Source organism: Ursus americanus, chromosome X (assembly GCF_024610735.1).
Source record: "Ursus americanus isolate L20-20 chromosome X, mUrsAme1.1.p, whole genome shotgun sequence".
Lineage (NCBI taxonomy): Eukaryota > Metazoa > Chordata > Mammalia > Carnivora > Ursidae > Ursus > Ursus americanus.
Window position 1 is genome coordinate 54,446,718 of NC_142164.1, and position 21,655 is coordinate 54,468,372.

The following is a 21,655-nucleotide window of genomic DNA, read 5'->3' on the forward strand; positions in this document are numbered from 1 at the left end:
TTATTTTGATGAGCACTGAGTAATGTATACATCATACTGTACACCTGGAATTAATATAACATTGTATGTTAATTATACTGGAATTAAAAAAAAACTGATGAGTTCAATTTCCTACACATATGGAGTTTTTGAGTTTTTTTTTCCAAGTGACACATAGTCCAGTGCTCTATATTGCTCACTTTAAATGATCAAGGGCATGAAATTGAACAAGGTTTCAACAGATCTCCTGGCTGGGGAATTCTTTTTAATATCCAGGAATAGTCCTCACCAGAAACCAAACCCTGCTGGAACCTTGATCTTAGACTTTCCAGCCTCTAGAATTGTGAGAAAATGACTTTCTGTTGTGTAAGCCACACAGTCTGTGATAATTTGTCATGGCAACCCAATTCTCTTTTTGTTCTTTGCTGATTGGCCTTGGCTTATTTTGTGTGGGAAAGCTACTTCTAACTTCATCATGTAAGCTTCTCTAATCTATACTAATACTATATGCTAGTATCTCAAACTTGAGCAAGCATCAGAATTACTTGGATGGCTTCTTAAAACACAGTGCTTTTTTGCACCCCAGAATTTCTGATTCAGTAGGTGTGCAGTGGGGCCCAAGGTTTTATACTTCTAACAAGCCCCGAGGTGACGTTGATACTGCTGGTGCAGGGGACTCTCAGATCAGAACCATGGCTGTAAACTACAGTATATTACTGTATAAACACACTTTAAGATAAACTTTTACAGTAGTCCTTTAGACTACAAAAGTCCTTAGCCTCTTGATTAAAAATCAAGCTTTTGAGAGTAAAACAAACAAAACAAGGAAACTCTTCTTGGTCAGAAAACTTAGATTTTGCAATTCAAAAGTGCCTTGAATTTCAAAGCTATAATCGCTAAGAGTTTTGGTTTTTTGTTTTTTTTTTTTTAATATAAGTAATCTCTACACCCAACATGGGGCTCGAACTCATGACCTTGAGATCAAGTTGCACACTCTTCCAACTAAGCCAGCCAGGTGTTCCTCTGCTAAGTTTTTAAAAAATTGTTTAGAAACTCAAGGGCTCCTGGGTGGCTCAGTCAGTTAAGTATCTGCCTTTGGCTCAGGTCATGATCCCAGGGTCCTGGGATCAGGTCCCACATCTGCTCAGCAGGGAGTCTGCTTCTCCCTCTGCCCCTGCCCCTGCCCCGGCTCCTGCTCTCTCTCTCTCTCTCTCTCTAATAGGTAAATAAAATCTTTAAAAATTATTTAGACACTCAAATGACTGGTTTTGGGGGATTCCTATGTGTCCTCATTCCTTTGGATGAAAAATATCTACAGATTTTTTGAAAGCCAACAGTTCAGTAGGGGGAGGGTCTCACAGAAGCAGAAAAATACAGGAAAGAAAAGCTTCAGTTATTGCAAAATTTTACCCTGCCATAAAAATAACTACCATTTATTTAGTGTTTATGCCAGGTGCTGTACTAGTACTTATTCTATTTTCTCATTTAATTCTCAAAATGAACTTCTTTAAAAGATGTGATGTTTTGTTATTGTGGCAGTTGTTTCTACTTATAATTGACAAAATGAGGCTTGGGCGAAGTTAAGAGATTTCTCCAAGGTTTCAGAACTGGTAAGTAGCAGAATGAAATTTTAACCTGACCTGCTTGACTATGTACAAATCTTAACCAAAGCTAGAAAGACTTACTAATATAAATTTTTAAAAATAAAATTTATTATGACTAACAAAGAAATAGCTACACTTATTCAAACTTACTATGTCTTTTTTTTTTTTTTTTGGTAAGACACATTTAGTCTGGCTACTAGGAAGAATGCCCCAGACAGGTGTTCTATTAAACTTATTAGAAGTATCAACTTTATGCCTTTGATCATTTAAAGGAGACGATATAGAACACTGGACTATGTGTCACTTGAAAAAAAACTCTGTATGAGCAGGAAACTGAACTCATCAGTTTTTTCAATTCCAATATAATTAACATACAGTGTTATATTAGTTTCAGGTGTACAATATAATGATTCAACAGTTCCATACATCAGCCAGTGCTTATCACCTATTTAACCCCATCACCTATTTAACCCATCCACCCATCCCCTTCCCTCTGGTAACCATCATTTTGTTCTCAATAATTAAAAGTCTGTTTCTTGGCTTCTCTCTCTTTCTTTGCTCATTTGTTTTTTAAATTCCACATATAAGTGAAATCATGTATTTGTCTTTCTCTGACTTATTTCACTTAGCATTATACTTTGTACCTCCATCCATGCCATTGCAGGAAGAGTGTAATTTTCAACATTTAAAAAAAAATTAGTGCATCTCTTACATACATACATACATACATACATAACCTGGATGTTTTATGGTACTGCCTGTGGCTTCAGGTGTATTGTGCATCACCATACTGGAAGAGAAAGACTTGCTACAAGCCAAAGCCCTAGACAAGCAAAGATTCTATATGAAACCATTTAGTTATAGCAAACCTTTTTTTCCTGGGGCAATCTAATAGAAGGTGAGGATGACAGTGCATCACTTATGGGAAGGCAGAACAACTGTGATTTGGTTGATGAAATGCCCTAACCATAACATTTTTGGCTCCAAGAATAGTCCATGCTAACAATAACTATCTTTTCTGAAGCTATAAGAGGCTGAGAAGATGAATATGAGCTCTTTGCCACATAGAGATGAGGAGGTTCCATTTCTAGGGAATCATTTTTCTCTGTCTTGGAAGAGAACAGCCAGGCTATTCAGAAAGCAATGAAAAAGGGAATGTATGAAAGTTGCATGCACACTGATGTATGCTCTGGCTGCAGCCAGCCCTCTCTAATCTTGGGGAGGAGTGAAGTGTCATTCACAGAAAATGAAAATTTCAAGGGATAAATTTAGCTGTATAGTAGAGTTCTTGATTCAATCAAAAAAGACTATTGCTATCTGGCTGAGAATATTTTCACTATTAATTCCCTTTTCTTTGGTTCAGAACTTCTTGTGTAAAACAATGCAAGATGACATTCATAGAAAAAATACTGCAACATTTGATAGTGTTATTTCTCCTGGTACCAGCATTTGCCTTTGACCTATGAGAGACAGTAATATCTCTTAGAGCAACTTCAAATCTAAGAAGTTATACCATGTGCATACAAAATATAAGAAATAGCTTCAACATTAGCTAGGATATCAGACTGTGACATAGCACCTACTACAGAGGTCATGAATAATCATGGAAATCTAGTAGCTTGCTCTCTGCAGTTTCATATGAAACATATATTCTATGTTAATTTCCATAATAAATCTTTTTGTTCAGGACAGCAAATCTTTTCCCTCATCATTTTCTTCCTTGAAGCATTAATTAAGCAACCATATCTTAGCCTGGATCTGCCTTAGGAATTGGCATAAGAAAACAAGTCTTACATGGTGGCATTTATGGAAACCTATCTTGTGAACTAACATTTCATAAACACAGACTATGCTTTCAGGCCCTACAGCATTTCCACCTACTTCCTGAGTGTCTCCATTTGGATGTTCTTCAGATACCTCATACTTAGTAAGTCCAAAAATGAACTCATCTTCCTACTGAAGCCTGCTTAGTCTTCTGAACTACTCCTGGGTTTATGAGCTTCAACATCTCAGTGTCAGCTTTGACTCTTCTATAAACCACAAACTCAGAACACACATTTTGGAGATTCCTCCTTTATAACATCATTAGCACTCAACTCATGCTTTTAGTTCCCATTGTCACCAAACTTTTGGGACTTCATCAAGATAAAAAGTTTCTGCACAGCAAAGGAAACAATCATCAAAACAAAGAGGCAACCCACAGAATGGGAGAAGATATTTGCAAATGAAACTACAGATAAAGGCTGGTATCCAAGATCTATAAAGAACTTCTCAAACTCAATATATGAGAAACAAATGATCTAATCAAAAAATGGGCTGAAGATATGAACAGACACTTTTCCAATGAAGATACAAATGGCTAACAGACACATGAAAAAAATGTTCAACATCATTAGCCATCAGGGAAATTCAAATCAAAACCACCTTGAGATACCATCTTATGCCAGTTAGAATGGCAAAAGTTGACAAGGCAAGAAACAACAATTGCTGGAGAGGATATGGAGAAAGGGGATCCCTCCTACACTGTTGGTTGGTGGGAATGCAAGTTGGTACAGCCACTTTGGAAAACAGTGTGGAGGTCCATCAAAAAGTTAAAAATAGAGCTACCCTATGATTCAGCAATTGCACTACTGGGTATTTACCGCAAAGATACAGACGTAGTGAAGAGAAGGGCCATATGCACCCTGATGTTCATAGCAGCATTGTCCACAATAGCCAAACTGTGGAAGGAGCCAAGATGCCCTTCAACAGACGAATGGATAAAGAAGATGTGGTCCATATATACAATGGAATATTACTCAGCCATCAGAAAGAACGATTACCCAACATTTACAGCAACATGGACAGGACTGGAGGAGATTATGCTAAGTGAAATAAGTCAAGCAGAGAAAGACAATTATCATATGGTTTCACTCATTTGTGGAACATAAGGAATAGCAGGGAGACCAGGAGAAGGAAGGGAAGAATGAAGGGGGGTAAACAGAAGGGGGAATAAACCACAAGAGACTATGGACTCTGGGAAACAAGCTGAGGGTTTCAGAGGGGAGGGGGATGGGGGATTGGGCTAGGCCAGTGATGGGTATTAAGGAGGGCACGTATTGCAGGGAACACTGGGTGTTATATGCAAACAATGATCATGGAACACTACATCAAAAACTAAGGATGTACTGTATGGTGACTAATATAACATAATAAAAAATTAAAAATAAATTAAAAAAATTAAAAAGATCTTCTCCCCCCCCAAAAAAATGACTGCCTAGATGTGGGGCAAAATGGGGCAGGGAAAAATAGGGACTTGAAAGCTGTCATTGGTCAAATATCTAAGTTGTCATCTTCTAATTTGTCAAAATTCACCTGTGATGGCTAACTGTTGGCTGAAATGTTCCAAGTTTTATTTATTTATTTTTTTTAAATGATTTTTTATTATATTATGTTAGTCACCATACAGTACATCCCCGGTTTCCGATGTAAGGCTCGATGATTCATTAGTTGTGTATAACACCCAGTGCACCATGCAATACGTGCCCTCCTTACTACCCATCACCGGTCTATCCCATTCCCCCACCCCCCTCCCCTCTGAAGTCCTCAGTTTGTTTCTCATAGTCCATAGTCTCTCATGTTTCATTCCCCCTTCTGATTACCCCCCCTTTCTTTATCCCTTTCTTCCCCTACCGATCATCCTAGTTCTTATGTTCCATAGATGAGAGAAATCATATGATAGTTGTCTTTCTCTGCTTGACTTATTTCACTTAGCATTATCTCCTCCAGTGCTGTCCATGTTGTAGCAAATGTTGAGAACTCGTTCTTTCTGATAGCTGAGTAATATTCCATTGTATATATGGACCACAACTTCTTAATCCAGTCATCTGTTGAAGGGCATCTCGGCTCCTTCCACAATTTAGCTATTGTGGACATTGCTGCTATGAACATTGGGGTGCATATGGCCCTTCTCTTCACTACGTCTGTATCTTTGGGGTAAATACCCAGTAGTGCAATGGCTGGGTCATAGGGTAGCTCAATTTTTAACTTTTTAAGGGACCTCCACACTGTTTTCCAGAGTGTCTGTACCAACTTGCATTCCCACCAACAATGTAGGAGGGATCCCCTTTCTCCACATCCTCTCCAACAATTGTTGTTTCTTGCCTTGTCTATTTTTGCCATTCTAACTGGCGTAAGGTGGTATCTCAGTGTGGTTTTGATTTGAATTTCCTTGATGGCTAATGATTTTGAACATTTTTTCATGTGTCTGTTAGCCATTTGTATGTCTTCATTGGAAAAGTGTCTGTTCATATCTTCTGCCCATTTTTTGATTTGTTTATTTGTTTCTCGTGTATTGAGTTTGAGAAGTTCTTTGTAGATCTTGGATACCAGTCCTTTATCTGTAGTGTCATTTGCAAATATATTCTCCCATTCCGTGGGCTGCCTCTTAGTTTTTCTGACTGTTTCCTTGGCTGTGCAGAAACTTTTAATCTTGATGAAGTCCCATAAATTCATTTTATCTTTTGTTTCTCTTGCCTTTGGGGATGTGTCATGAAAAAGGTTGCTTTGGCCGATGTCGTAGAGGTTGTTGCCTATGTTCTCCTCTAGAATTTTGATGGATTCCTGTCTCACATCGAGGTCTTTCATCCATTTGGAGTTTATTTTTGTGTATGGTGTGAGATAGTGGTCAAGTTTCATTCTCTTGCATGTAGCTGTCCAATTTTCCCAGCACCATTTATTGAAGAGACTGTCTTTTTCCCACCAGATGTTTTTTCCTGCTTTATCAAATATTAGTTGCCCAAAGAGCCGAGGGTCCATTTCTGGGCTCTCTATTCTGTTCCATTGGTCTATGTGTCTGTTTTTGTGCCAGTACCATGCTGTCTTTGTGATCACAGCTTTGTAGTACAGCTCGAAATCCAGCATTGTGATGCCCCCAGCTTTGTTTTTCCTTTTCAACAGTTCCTTGGAGATTCGGGGCCTTTTCTGTTTCCATACAAATTTAAGGACTGTTTGTTCCAGTTCTTTGAAAAATGTCCTTGGTATTTTGATCGGGATAGCATTGAAAGTGTAGATTGCTCTGGGTAGCATGGACATTTGAACTATGTTAATTCTTCCGATCCATGAGCATGGAATATCTTTCCATCTTTTTATGTCTTCCTCAATGTCTTTTAAGAGTGATTTATAGTTTCTAGAATATAGGTCCTTTACGTCTCTGGTTAAGTTAATTCCAAGGTAACGTATGGTTTTTGGTGCTATTGTAAATGGGATGGATTCCCTAATTTCTCTTTCTTCGGTCTCGTTATTCGTGTATAGAAATGCAACTGATTTCTGAGCATTTATTTTGTATCCTGCCACGTTACTGAATTGCTCTATAACTTCTAATAGTTTGGGAGTGGCTTCTTTTGGGTTTTCCATATAGAGTATCATGTCATCTGCAAAGAGAGACATTTTGACTTCTTCTTTGCCAATTTGAATACCTTTGATCCCTTTTTGTCGTCTGATTGCTGTTGCAAGGACTTCTAGTACTATGTTGAATAATAGTGGCGAGAGTGGGCATCCTTGTCGAGTTCCTGATCTTAAGGGAAAGGCTTCCAGCTTTTCCCCACTGAGAATAATATTTGCAGTAGGCTTTTCATAGATGGCTTTTATGAGATTGAGAAATGTACCTTCTATTCCTACACTCTGAAGGGTTTTAATCAGGAAAGGATGCTGTATTTTGTCAAATGCTTTTTCGGCATCGATTGAGAGGATCATATGGTTCCTGAGTCTTTTCTTGTTGATATGATGTATCACGCTGATTGATTTGCGAATATTGAACCACGCTTGCATCCCAGGTATGAATCCCACTTGATCGTGATGGATAATCCTTTTAATGTACTGTTGGATTCTATTAGCAAGTATCTTGTTGAGGATTTTGGCGTCCATATTCATTAGGGAAATCGGTCTGTAATTCTCCTTTTTGATGGGGTCTTTGCCTGGTTTGGGGATCAAGGTAATATTGGCCTCATAGAATGAGTTTGGTAGCTTTCCTTCTGTTTCTATTTTTTGAAATAGCTTTAGGAGAATAGGTATTATTTCTTCTTTGAATGTTTGGTAGAATTCCCCAGGAAAACCGTCCGGGCCTGTAGTTTTGTTATTTGGAAGGTTGTTTATCACTGACTCAATTTCTTCATAATTAATTGGCCTGTTTAAGGAATCAATTTCTTCCGGTTTCAATCTTGGTAGTTTATAGGTTTCCAGGAAGGATTCCATCTCTTCCAGATTGCTTAGTTTATTGGCATATAGCTGTTGATAAAAATTTCTAATAATCCTTCCAATTTCAATGGTGTTCGTCGTGACCTCTCCTTTTTCATTCATAATTTTAATAATCTGGGTCCTTTCTCTTTTCTTTTGGATAAGTCTTGCCAGTGGTCTGTCAATTTTATTGATTCTCTCAAAGAACCAGCTTCTAGTCCTGTTGATCTGCTCTACTGTACTTCTGGTTTCTGCTTGATTGATTTCAGCTCTAATTTTGGTCAACTGCTTCCTCGTGCGTGGATTAGGCCTGTCCCTCTGTTGCTGTTCCAGCTTCTTGAGGTGAGAATATAAAAACTGCATTTTAGATTTTTCTATTCTTTTGAGTGAGGCTTGGATGGCTATGTATTTCCCCCTTAGGACTGCCTTTGCAGTATCCCATAGGTTTTGGACTGTTGTATTTTCATTCTCATTGGTCTCCATAAATTGTTTAATTTGATTTTTGATTTCCTGGTTTATCGAGTCATTCCTGAGCAGGATGGTTCTTAGTCTCCAAGTGTTTGAGTTTCTTCCAAATTTTTCCTTGTGGTTGAGTTCCAATTTCAGAGCGTTGTGGTCTGAGAATATGCAGGGGATAATTTCAATCTTTTGGTATCGGTTGAGACCTGTTTTGTGTCCCAGAACATGGTCTATTCTTGAGAATGTTCCATGGGCATTAGAATAGAATGAGTATTCTTTGGTTCTGGGGTGTAGTGTTCTATATATATCTATGAGGTCCAACTCGTCGAGTATGGCATTCAAAGCCTTTGATTCTTTGCTTAGTTTTTGCCAGGGTGTTCTATTTCTGATAGTGGAGTGTTGAGGTCCCCTACTATTAATGTATTTTCATTTATATGTCTCTTTATTCTGGTTAAGAGTTGGCTTGTGTATCTTGCTGCTCCCCTGTTGGGGGCATATATATTTATAATTGTCATATCCACTTGTTGAATACTTCCCTTAAGAATAATATAGTGCCCTTCTGCATCTCTAACTATAGTCTGTAGTTTAAAATCCAATTTATCTGATATGAGAATTGCTACCCCAGCTTTCTTTTGAGGTCCATTTGCGTGAAAGATGGTACTCCATCCCCTTACTCTCAGTCTGAATGCATCTTTGGGTTTGAAATGAGTCTCTTGTAGACAGCAAATGGATGGGTCATTTCTTTTTATCCAATCTGCAACCCTGTGGCCTTTTATGGGATTGTTCAAACCATTTACATTAAGACTGATTACTGAGAGATATGATTTTAATGTTGCCATGTTGCCAGTAAAGTCTTTGTTTGTATTGGCTGTGACTTTCTGTTCTGTATCACTCTTGGGGCCTTTTTACTTTTATAGAACCCCCCGTAATATCTCCTGTAGGGCTGGTTTCGTGGTTACAAAATTGGTTAGTGACTGGCGATTCTGAAATGTCTTTATTTCTCCATCAATTCTGAATGACAGCCTTGCTGGGTAAAGGATCCTTGGCTGCATGTTTTTCTCTGAAAGAGCTTTAAATATGCTCCCCCAACCCTTTCTCTCATTCCAGGTCTGTGTAGACAGGTCTGACGTAATTCTGATGCTTTTGCCTTGGTACGTGAGAAATTTCTTTGCCCTGGCCACTTTCAATACTGTATCCTTGCATCTAATATTTGCGAAGTGCAATATGACGTGACGTGGCGTAGGTTTGTCATGGTTGAGCTTGGGAGGGGTCCTCTCTGCCTCTTGGACACGAATGTTTGTTTCCCTTGCTAGATTAGGGAAGTTTTCAGCTACAATTTGTTCAAATATCTCTTCTAGACCTCTGTTTTTCTCCACCCCCTCGGGGATGCCGATGATTCTAACATTGGATCGTTTCATTGAGTCAGTAATTTCCCGTAGCCTACATTCGTAGGCGTGGATTTTTTTAAGACCATCTTCTATTTTCATTTTTTCCTCTATTAACCCATCCTCCAATTCACTAACCCGTTCCTCTGCTTCTGCGACCCTGGCCATCAGAGCCTCTAGTTTTGCCTGCATTTGGCTCATAGAATTTTTAATTTCTGTCAGATTCGCTCTCATTTCTGTTCTTAGGGATTCTATATTCTCAGTAACCTTTTCGTTAATAGTTTTTTCAATTCTACTCATCATTTTGACCATCGTTACTCTGAATTCCATTTCTGATAATTTGGTTACATCCATATCCATTATTTCTGTGGCAAAGGCCACAGACTCACTGTCTTTTCTTTGCTGGGGGGGGGGGCTTCTCCTTCTTGTCATTCTGATGAAGAGTGGTTGCGGGGTTTCCAGAGCCCAAATTATTGACTGGGTCCCAGGCCGTGCCCCTTGTTTTATAGGGATCTTAGGGATGTGGGCTTCTTCTTTAAAGATTTTATTTATTTATTTATGTGGCAGCCAACCAGCGAGAGAGGGAACAGAAGCAGGGGAGTGGGAGAGGAAGAAGCAGGCTCCCAGCGGAGGAGCCCAAAGAGGGACTCCTTTCCGGAACGCCGGGATCACGCCCTAAGCCGAAGGCAGGCGCTCAATGACTGCGCCACCCAGGCACCGGGTTGTGGGCTTCTTGATTTTTCAGCCTGCCTTCTGTGTTCTGGGGGAGGGGCCTGCCGCGCCGATACTCAGGCAGCCATGTTTGGGTAGAGTCTCGGCGTCCCCTGCGAGGGGGGATGGGGATGGGCACTCCCTGAGCCGGTATTTCCAGGCTTTTGTTCTCTGGCAGCTTTCCCTGGCGGTTTGCTGTGCCTCTTCTGAGAGTCAGAGCAGCAGCGGCCAAATTTCAGCCTCTGTCACAGAACAGAGGGATTGCGGCCCGTTCTCTACTAATGTTCTGGCCACTTTAACTCTGTTTCTGTTGGTGCTGCTCAACCCTGCAGCGTCCCGGGATGTGCGCCCCACACCCGGCGTCCCAGCCCTCACTTCCAGGGCCGGCTCGTCTCTGTCCTTTGTGTTTCTAACGCCGCCAGCCGCCAGCCGCCCCGCGCGCACTCCCAGATCTCCCGGTCTCAGTCTGGATCCTGTGAGCGCACCGGGATTCCGGTGTTCTGCGAGATGCCTGGTGGCGCGCGCACCCGGCTCACGGTCTCAGTCTGCTGTTTTGCGGGTGCCGTCCACGAGCCCCGCCCGCTCCACCCTGCAAGTGGCTACCGCTTCCCGGCGCCCGAACGCGGCGGCTCCCTCCCCCTTCCGTTTATCTTCCGATATCTGTGCACAGTTTCATGGCTCCCCGCTTCGTACCTCAATACTCAGCGCTGGAGATGTTCATTTGTAGAGATCCAGATGTATCTTCCTGCGTCTCAGGCTGGTTCCGTGGTTGTTTAGGCTGGCCTGGTACCTATCCAGCTCGACTCGGAGGACCGGCTGAAAACGGTGTCTCCTACTCCTCCGCCATCTTAACTCCTCCAAGTTTTATTTATTTGAATTAAATTGATTATGTATTATAAGAGCCTGATAAGTAAATATCATATTATAATTAATATGAATAAACCTTGAAATCAATTTCTAGTCAAATCACCTCAAGTTAAATGAGATAACCAAGAAAATAAGTCAGTGGAGATGATGACATTTGTTCAATATCCTAGTAAATATTGTTGACTACTTTAATTTTTTTCATTTATTAAATGGTTTTAATAGGGGATTTAGATATTTAATCATTGGCTTTAATAATTCTACTTGTTGTTGAACGGTGTGAGCACCAAAAGCAGCTCCACTTATCCCAAAAATAGTAGGAAATATAAATTCAAAAGAAACTTATACTGTAGATAACCCTAAAAATTCCACAAAAAACATTGTTTGAACTAATAAATGAATTCAGCAAAGTTGCACATAAAAATCAATTGCATTTCTATTCACTAACAATGAACATTCAAAAAAGAAATTTGCATGGTGCATTGGGTGGGTGTTATATGCAACTAATGAATCATGGAACTTTACGTCAAACCAGGGATGTACTGTATGGTGACTAACATAATGTAGTAAAAAAATATTATTATTTAAAAAAACAAAAAAGACATAAAAAAATCCTATTTACAATAACATAAAAAAGAATAAAATGTTTAGAAATAAAGTTAGCCAAGGAAGCATAAGACTTGTGTGCTGAAAACAAAAAAACATTGCTGAGAAAAAGTAAAGAAGACATAAATAAATAGAAAGTTATCTTGTGTTCATGGAACCGGAAGACTTCATATTGTTGAAATGTCCAAACTACCTGTATTAGGTTTCTCCAGGAAAAGAACCAATAAGTTGTATATCTGTATCTAACTATCTATCTATCTATCTATCTATCTATCTATCTATCTATCATCTATTATCTATCTATCTATCTATCTATCTATCATTTTCATCTCTATATTTACCTATCTGTATAGATGTAGATAGACATAGATGATAGATAGATAATAGATAATTAAGAGAATCATTATAAGAAATTGGCTTATGTAATTGTAGAGACTGACAAGTCCCAAGATTTACAGTCAGCAAGCTGGAAACCTGAGTCCAACAGGCTCTACACCCAAAAAGAACCAATGTTTTAGTTCAAGTCTGAAGGCAGAGGGGGAAAAAAAGTCTTAGCTCAAAGGGAGTCAGGGAGGAGGAGTTCTTTCTTAGGTTTCTTGTTCTATTCAGGTCTTCAACTGATTGGGTGAGGCCTTGCCACATTAAGGAGGGCAATCTGCTCTACTCAGTTTAGCAATTCAAATGTTAATCTCATCCATGAACGTCCTCACAGATGCACCCAGAATAATGGGTAAAAATCAAATATCTGAGCACCTGTGGCCCAGTCAAGTTGACACATAATAATCATCATCACACGACCCAAATCAATCTATAAATTTAATGCCATCCCTACCAATATCTCAATGACATTTTTTTTATAGAAAAACTCCTAAAATACATATGGAATCTCAATGGATCCAAGATTATCAAAACAATTTGAAAAAAGAAGAAAGATGGAGGATTTACAATTCTTGACTTCAAAACATACTACCAAACTACAGTAATTGAAACAGTGCTGTACTGGCACAGAGACAGATATACACACCAACGAAACAGAACAAAGAACTCAGAAATAAACTCTCACGTACATCATCAAATGGTCTTTGACATGGGTGTCAAGCTACAATGGGGAAAGTATGAAGTCTTCAACAAGTGGTGTTGGGAAACGATATGCACATGCAAAAGAATGAAGTTGAACACTTACCTTGCATTATATGCAAAAAATTAACTCAAAATGGTTTAAAAAACTAAACACAAGACCTAAAAATATAAAACTTCTACAAGAAAACATAGGGGTAAATGTCATGACATTGGATATGGGAATGATTTCTTGGATATGACACCAAAAGCATGAGCAACAAAAGAGAAAAATAGACAAATGGGACTACATCAAATTTAAAAACTGCTTTTTTTTTTACATTCATTCAATCACCGCGTATTTATTAGAGGTTACTCTCTATGCCAAGTGCTGTCCTAGGTCCTGGGAATTCAAAGATCAAAGTGTGAGTCTCTGTCCTCAAAAAACTTACAACTTTGCAAGGAGAGTCCCAGACCTAGTAGCAGGTGGATGGTTGTAGTATACAATATACAATGGGAGCACCAGAGAAGGGCTCTGCCAGAGCAAGGCCAAAGAGGATGAGTGGCAGAGAAAATTTTCCTAGACTGAGACCTGGAGGAGGAAATGTGCAAAGGCATGGAAGGAAGAGAAGGCTTGGTGTGTTCATATCCCTGCAAATCCTTCAGCAAGAATGACTTCAGGATATGGAAGTCAGAGAGACAGAGCTGGGAGGGGAAGTGTCCAAGTAATCAGTGACGGCAACATTCAATACTTGTTAGCTTTTATATATGTTATATATGTGTAAGATATATAGATGGATGGATGCAGTGATGGATACCTAGCACATAGCTTTAGTTCTTAGTAAACAAACAACAAACAAAAAAAGAAGACTCTTTTTGGGCATTGTGGAAGGTACATTATATGACAACTTAGATACTCAAGTAATACCAAATGCCAATAAAAGAAAGTATAATAGAAGAGTTCCCTTAATTCCCAGTAAGGACTCAATATGTTTTTGTTGAACTTGACTTAAGTGTTGGTTTGCATCCACACAATTCTCTTTGCCTCATCTGCCCTCTCTCACCATTTTTTTTTATTCCTGTGAGTCAACAGTTATTTTTAGGTGCATTTAGAAATCCAACCAGGTTATCTTCCTTAGAGCTCTGGACCTGTATATTTAATAGCCTAATGGACTTTTCTATGTCCTCAAGGTCAGCATGTCATAAAATGAGCTCATTATCATTCTTCTCCACTCCCCCCCACCCCTTGTACTTGTACCCATTCCTTATCACAGGGAATGAGACTTCAGTTGACTTACCAGAAAATCTAATTCTTCCTTACCCTTACATCCAATTAGCTCCCAACTGTTACTAATACTACCTTTAGAATATCTCTCTCTCCACATCCCTTCTCTTTTTCTACTCAAATCCACCCTTGCCACCGCTTTCCCAGTTAAGATCTTCATTATCTCTTTTCTCCTAACTCTCTACTTTCTCCAGTCCATCCTCCACCCAACTACCAAAGTGATCTTTTTAACATAAAAACCTTATCATGTCATTCTGCTGCTCACACTCCTCCGATAATCCCCTTCCTCCAGGATAGATTCTAACCTCTGTAGTTTGCCTTGACATTTTGAGGGGTTAAAAAATAGTACCCCTGTTCTCTACTCAGTTGAAAGGAACCAAAAACAGAGACAAAATGACAGGTTTATTAATGAAAATGTAGTCAAAGAGCCACACTTAGGTCTGGGGGAAATAATAGCTTCCTAATACTATACCCCTACATTAGATCGCCTAACAGGGGTCATCCATGGATGTCTTTACCTTGTAAGGACAGACTCCTTTTATAGTGAAGCCAAGAACAGATCAGAAGTGTTGCTCTGTACAGGATAGAAGAGAAATGGAGCTGAACTCCCTGCTTCTGAACAGGAGTGAGTGAAGAGCAGAGAGTCCTGGAGAGTAATGCTACTGGAGGGCTCCCCCAGGGAAACATGACACCAGAAAAAATAATGTTCCTTCTCATCATGCCATCCTCAAGAGTAGGCATATCAACAAAACCTTAAAAACTGCTTATTAAAGGAAACAACAGAATGAAAATGCAACCTGTGGAATGGGAGAACATATATGCAAATCATATATCTGATAAAGGGTTAGTATCTAGAATAGTACTAGTTAGTACTATCTAGAACACCTGTGACTCAACAACAAACAATCCTATTAAAATATGGGTGGAAGACCTGAATACACATTTCTCTAAAGATATTCAAATGTCCAATAAGCATATGAAAAGATGTTTAACATCACTAATAATAAAAAATGCAAATTAAAACCACAATGAGATATCATCTATTAGAATGGTCACTACCAAAGCCAAACAAACAAAAAATAACAAATGTTGACCAGGATGTAGAGAAATTGGAGCCCTTGTGGACTATTGATGGGAATGTAAGATAGTGCAGCTGCTATTAAAAATAAATTAAAATTAAAACCACAGTGATGTCTGGGTGGCTCAGTTGGCTAAGCATCTGCCTTCAGGTCAGGTCATGATCTCGGGGTTCTGGGATCAAGCCACATGTTAGGCTCCCTGCTCGGTGGGGGACCTGCTTCTCCCTCTCCCTCTGCCCTTCCCCTTGCTTGTGCTCTCTCTCTCTCTCTCAAATAAATAAATAAATAAAATCTTAAAAAATTAAAACTGCCATATAATCCAACAAAATTAAAAATTAATAAAATATGCAATAAAAACCAAAGTAAAACTGCCATATGATCCATCACATGTTTGGGTAATTAACCAAAATAATTGAAAGCTGGAGATCAAAGAGGTATTTGGACATCCGTGATCATTGCAGTGTTATAGCTAAGAAGTGGAAGCCTCCCAAATGTCTACTGGCAGATGAATACATAAGAAAAATATATGTAATGGAATATCATTCAATCTTTTAAGAAAATGGAAATCTTGTCATGTGTACCATATGGATGAACCTTGAAGTCATTATGCTAAGTGCAATAATCCAGACATGAAAAGACAAATACTGTATGATATCATTTATGTGAGACATCTAAAGTAGTGAAATTCACAGAAATAAAGTAAACAAAAGTCCCTGGTTGTTTCCAGAGGCTGTGGGGAGTGGGAAGTGGGGAGTTCTTTTTTAATGGGTACAGACTTTCAGTTTTGTGAGATAGAAAAAATATGGAGATTTGTTTCAAAACAATGTGAATATACTTAACATTACTGAATTATACACTTAAAAATGGTAAAGATAGTAAATTTTATGTTCTATTTTTACCTCAATTTAAATAAAAAATTTAAAAGAAATCTTATTATTCCATTTAGTCACTGTGGAGGTACAGGAAATTTTTACAACCGCCCCTCCCCGCAAAGCCCAGACCTAATTTGCAGATTGTATGTTATATTAGGGAAAGATGACACTAAAATAGGCAGGGATAGTAAAATTGTAATCATGGTGGAGCTTTAATTTTAGTTTTACTTTTCATGGATAATATAGAATTGATTGATATATGAAATGATTTTTTAAGTTTTATTTTAATCACCCAGTAATGCACTCCATAATCCTTATCACCTATTTAACCTATCCCCTACACAACTCCCTGCTGGTAACCATCAATTTGTTCTTTATAGTTCTTTCTTCTTTCTCAATTTGTTCTTTATAGTTCTTTCTTGTTTCTCTCTCTCTCACTTTTTCCCCCTTTGCTCCTTTCTTTTGTTTCTTAAGTATCACATATGAGTTAAATCATATGGTATTTGTCTTTCACTGACCGATTAATTTCACTTTGCATTACACTCTCAAGCTCCATCCATGTCTTTGCAAATGGCAAGATTTCATTCTTTTCTATGGCTGGATAATATTCCATTGAATATAGATCCTGTATCTTCTTTACCCATTCATCAATTCATGGGCACTTGGGCTGCTTCCATATCTTGGTTATTGTAATAATGTTGCTATTAACATAAAGGTGCAAGTATCCCTTTAAATTAGTGTTTTTGTATTATTTAGGTAGATACCCAGTACTGCAATTGCTGGATCAGAGGGCAGTTCTTTTTTTTAACTTTTGAGAAACCTCCATACTGTTTTCCAGAGTGGCTATACCAGTTTGCATTCCTAGCGGTGCAAGAGGGTTCCTTTTTCTCCACATCCTCACAAAAACCTGTTGTTTCTTGTGTTGTTGATTTTAGTCATTCTGAGAGGTGTGAGGTACATATCTAATTGTAGTTTTAATTTGCATTTCCCTGATGATCAGTGATGTTGAGCATCCTTTTATGTTTCTGTTGGTCATCTGTGGGTCTTCCTTTGAGAAATATCCCTTTACATCTTCTATTTTTAATTGGGTTATTTGGTTTTGGGATATTGAGTTGTATCAAGTCTTTATGTATTTTGGATATAAGTTGGATATTTCATTTGCAAATATCTTCTCCTATTTTGTAGGTTTCCTTTTGACTTTGTTGATTGTTTCCTTTGGTGTGCAGAATCTTTTTATTTTGGTGTAGTCCCAGTAGTTTATTTTTGTTTTTATTTCCCTTGCCTCAGGAGACATATCTAGAAAAGTGTTGCTATGGCTGATCAGAGGGTTTACTGCCAGCGCTCTCATCAAGGATTTTTATGGTTTCATGTCTTATATTTATATCTTTAATCCATTTTGAGTTTATTTTTGTGTATGGTGAAAGAAAGTGGTCCAGGTTCATTCTTTGGAGTGCAACTCTCCAGTTTTCTCAACACCATTTGTTGAAGAGACTGTCTTTTTCCCATTGGATATTTTTCCTGCTTTGTCAAAGATGAACTGACTATATAATTGTGGGTTTTTTTCTGGGTTTCCTGTTCTATTCTTTTGATTTATGTATTTTTATACCAATACCATACTGTTTTAATTACTACTGCTTTGCAATATAACTTAAAATCGGGAATTGTGATATCTACAGTTTTGTTCTTCTCTTTAAAAATTGCTTTGGCTATTTGAGGTTTTCTGTGGTTCCACACAAATTTTAGGATTGTTAGTTCCAGCTCTGCAAAAAATATTGGTATTTTGATAGGGATTGCATTAATTCTGTAGATTGCTTTGGGTAGTATAAACATTTCAACACGATTTTTTCTTCCAATCAATGAGCATGGAATGTCTTCCCATGTCTTTGTATAATCTTGAATATCTCTCATTAGTGTTTTATAGTTTTCGGAGCACAAACATTCACATCTTTAGTTACCTATATTCCTAGGTATTATTTGGGATGCAGTTGTAAAGGGGATTATTTTCTTAATTGCTTTTCCTACTGCACCATTATTGGTATATAGAAATGCCATAAATTTCTATACCATGATTTTGTATCCTGCAAATTTACTGAATTTGTTTATCAATCTTAGCAGATTTTTTGGTGGAATCTTTTGGGTTTTCTATCTGTAATGTCATGTCATATACAAATAGTGAAAATTTTATTTCTATCTTACCAATTTGGATGCATTTTATTTCTTTTTGTTGTCTTATTTCTTCGGCTAGGAATTCCAGAACTATGTTGAATAAAAATGGTGAGATGGACATGTCTGTCATGTTCCTGACCTTAAGGAAAAGGCTTTTTTTTCCCCCATTGAGGATGATGTTAGCTGTGGGCTTTTCATATATCATTTATTATGTTGAGGTATGTTACCCTAAACCTACTTTGTTGAGGGTGTTAAAATTAATGGATTTTCATTTTATGGACATATACTTTGGCAAATGCTTTTTCTTTATCTATTGAAAGGATTGTAGGCTTCTTATCCTTTTTCTTATTGATGTGATGTATCACATTGATTGATTTGCAAATATTGAACCACAATTGCAACCCAGGAATAAATCCCACTTGATCATGAGGAATGATTTTTTTAATGTATTGCAGGCAAACAACCCAGAGGCAGACAGTGTGGAAACAACCATCTGAAGAGTGCCTGGGACAAACAGTGGAGACATTATTTGCTCTTTCGGAGTGCATCCCCAGAAGCAAGCATTAGTCTAGACACCTCTCTGGGAACAAAGGAGCTAGCCGGCACCATTTTCATTCACCTGCCTTTCAGCATAAAAACAGAGCCACCTGCTGGAAGCAGTGCAGTGCCAACACTCACTGCCTAACTTGTTTACACCAAGTCCCACCATCCTGTGCTACAGTGGACCTACCCTTCTCAGTCATAAATGATGCAGTCCCAGTGAAGTGGGCTCCTGCAGGAGACCAGCACAAACCCCTGCCTACAGCACATTCCCCAACCAGAGAGTTCTGCAGGGCCTCAGTTCTTGTGGTAGAGGTGACAGATTTCATTTCACAAGCTGATCAGAGCACACCTACTTTAAAATCACCAAATACAGGCCAGGGACCAAACAATGTCCACAGCAGGCAAGTAGAGCCTCTGCAGATAATGGGCCTGAAGAATCAAGCAGCCAAAACACAGTAACAGAGCGCATGCAGCATACACTGGAGACACATCTTGAATCACAAAGCCCTGGGCACTATATGACCTCTTCAGACGGGAGCAGGAGACATAACTGGCTTTTCTAACACAGAGAAGAAGGCAGGGATGTAGAGAAAATGCAATGACAGAGTAATTTATCCCAAGTGAAAAAATGAAGTAAAGCCATGGCCAGAGATCTAAGTGAAACAGATACAAGTAACATGCCTGATGGAGCATTTGAAGAAACAATCATAAAGATTTTCACCGGGCTTGAGAAAAGAATAGAAAACATCAGTGAGATGCTCACCACAGAGATAAGAGAGTTTTAAAAAGATGCAATCAAAGATGATGATTGCAACAAATGAGATTAGAAACAGGCTTGATGCAATAAACAGCAGGCTGAAAAAAAACAGAGGAATGAATTAGTGATCTAGAAGACAAAGTAATGGAAAGTAATAAAGTTGAACAAAAGAGAGAAAAAAGAATTATGAAGCTGAACAAAAGAGAGAAAAAAGAATTATGGAACACGGGAATAGATGCAGGAAACTCAGTGACTGCATCAAATGTAATAGCATCCATATTATAGGAGTCACAGAGAAAGAAGAGAGAAAAGGAAGCAAAAATTTATTTGAAGAAATAATAACTCAAAACTTCCTTGATTTGGGGAAAGAAACAGAGACTCCAGATACAGGAGGCTTAAAGAAATCTCATCAAAATGAACAAAAGCAGGCCAATACCAAGACGTATTAGAATTAAATTTGTAAAATACAGTGATAAAGAAAAAAATCCCAAATGCAGCAACACAAAAGATGTCCTTAAATTACAAGGGAAAACCCATAAGGTTGGCTGGAGATTTTTCTTTCTTTCTTTTTTTAAATAGAGAAAATGTTTAATTTATTTTTTCTTTTTTTTTAAAATATTTTTTATTATATTATGTTAGTCACCATACAGTACACCCCTAGTTTTTGATGTAAAGTTCCATGATTCATTACTTGCATACAACACCCAGTGCACCATGCAATGTGTGCCCTCCTTAATACCCATCACCAGCCTATCCCATTCCCCCACCCCCCTCCCCTCTGAAGCCCTCAGTTTGTTTCCCAGAGTCCATAGTCTCTCATGGTTCATTCCCCCTTCTGTTTACCGCCCCCCTTTCTTCTTCCCTTTCTTCTCTCATGTGTCGTTTTTAAAAGGAAGAGAAATTTTCTCAGAAACCCTTCATTAGACCTCCTGTTTTGTCTACGTGGCTGGGATTAGGTCACAGCATTTTGAAAAATGTAAGCTTAATGAAGAAATAAATGTTGTCTGTCTTGTTCACTTCTATATTCCTAGAACTCAGAATAATTGGTGCGTAGCTTATATTTAACCTATAACAACCTATTTTATTTTATAATACAGTAATAGCAAATAACTAATAATGGTAAAAACATACATCTGTTGAGACTATGGGTTCTGGAGCCAAATGGCTGGGGATATTTTTTTCTCTCTTTTTGAACCTTAGATGAACAGAATTGGCTTAATCACAGCCCTACATTCACAACAACACTCATCATTGCTCCACATAGGGCTCACTTCTTTCTTTATTTATTTACCAATAATGTAATAGAAACTAATCTCACCACTCAAAACAAAAGTTAGGATCTTGACAATAACCTATTTCTAACTTTGTGACCACCATTCACATTCCCTGCCTGTCCCCACCCAAGGTAACCATCATAATAAATTGTGTCTCAATATTGTCTTGATTTTCTTTTTTTAATATTGTTTAGTACATCTATAACTATTCCTAAAAATATTTTATTTCATTTTTTTCAACTGTACAAAAAAGTAATAAACTTTAAGTAATATTTTGGGATTTATTTTTTTACTTAAACTTATATTTGCTTATATCATTCATATTTTGCATGTCACTATAGTCTATTCACTGTAACTGCGATACAACAGTCCATTCTGTAAATATTTCACCATGTATTTTCCTACATGGATGCTAGTAATCACCTGAGTCACTTATTTTTTGCTATTGTAAAAAACAGCAGCCATAAACATTCTTGCAGCTCTCCCATTGTGCACATGCAAGAATATCCCTCCGGTATGTACACCTCAATGTGGATTTGCTGGATATAGGATATGTAAATATTCAAATCAAGTAAATAAAACCAAGTTGTTTCCAAATTGGTTGACCTATTGGCTTTTAGTTCCATATTCTCTCCAGTATTATCATATCCCTAATTCCATTTTTTCTATTACTTGTGCTTTCCTAATTTATTTGTAGATTGCATACGTACCACACACACACACACAAACACATCCCACATATTCTTGATACAACTGCTTTGTGACTGTCCCCTCTAAGTAATTTTTAATCAATCTGTGCCTT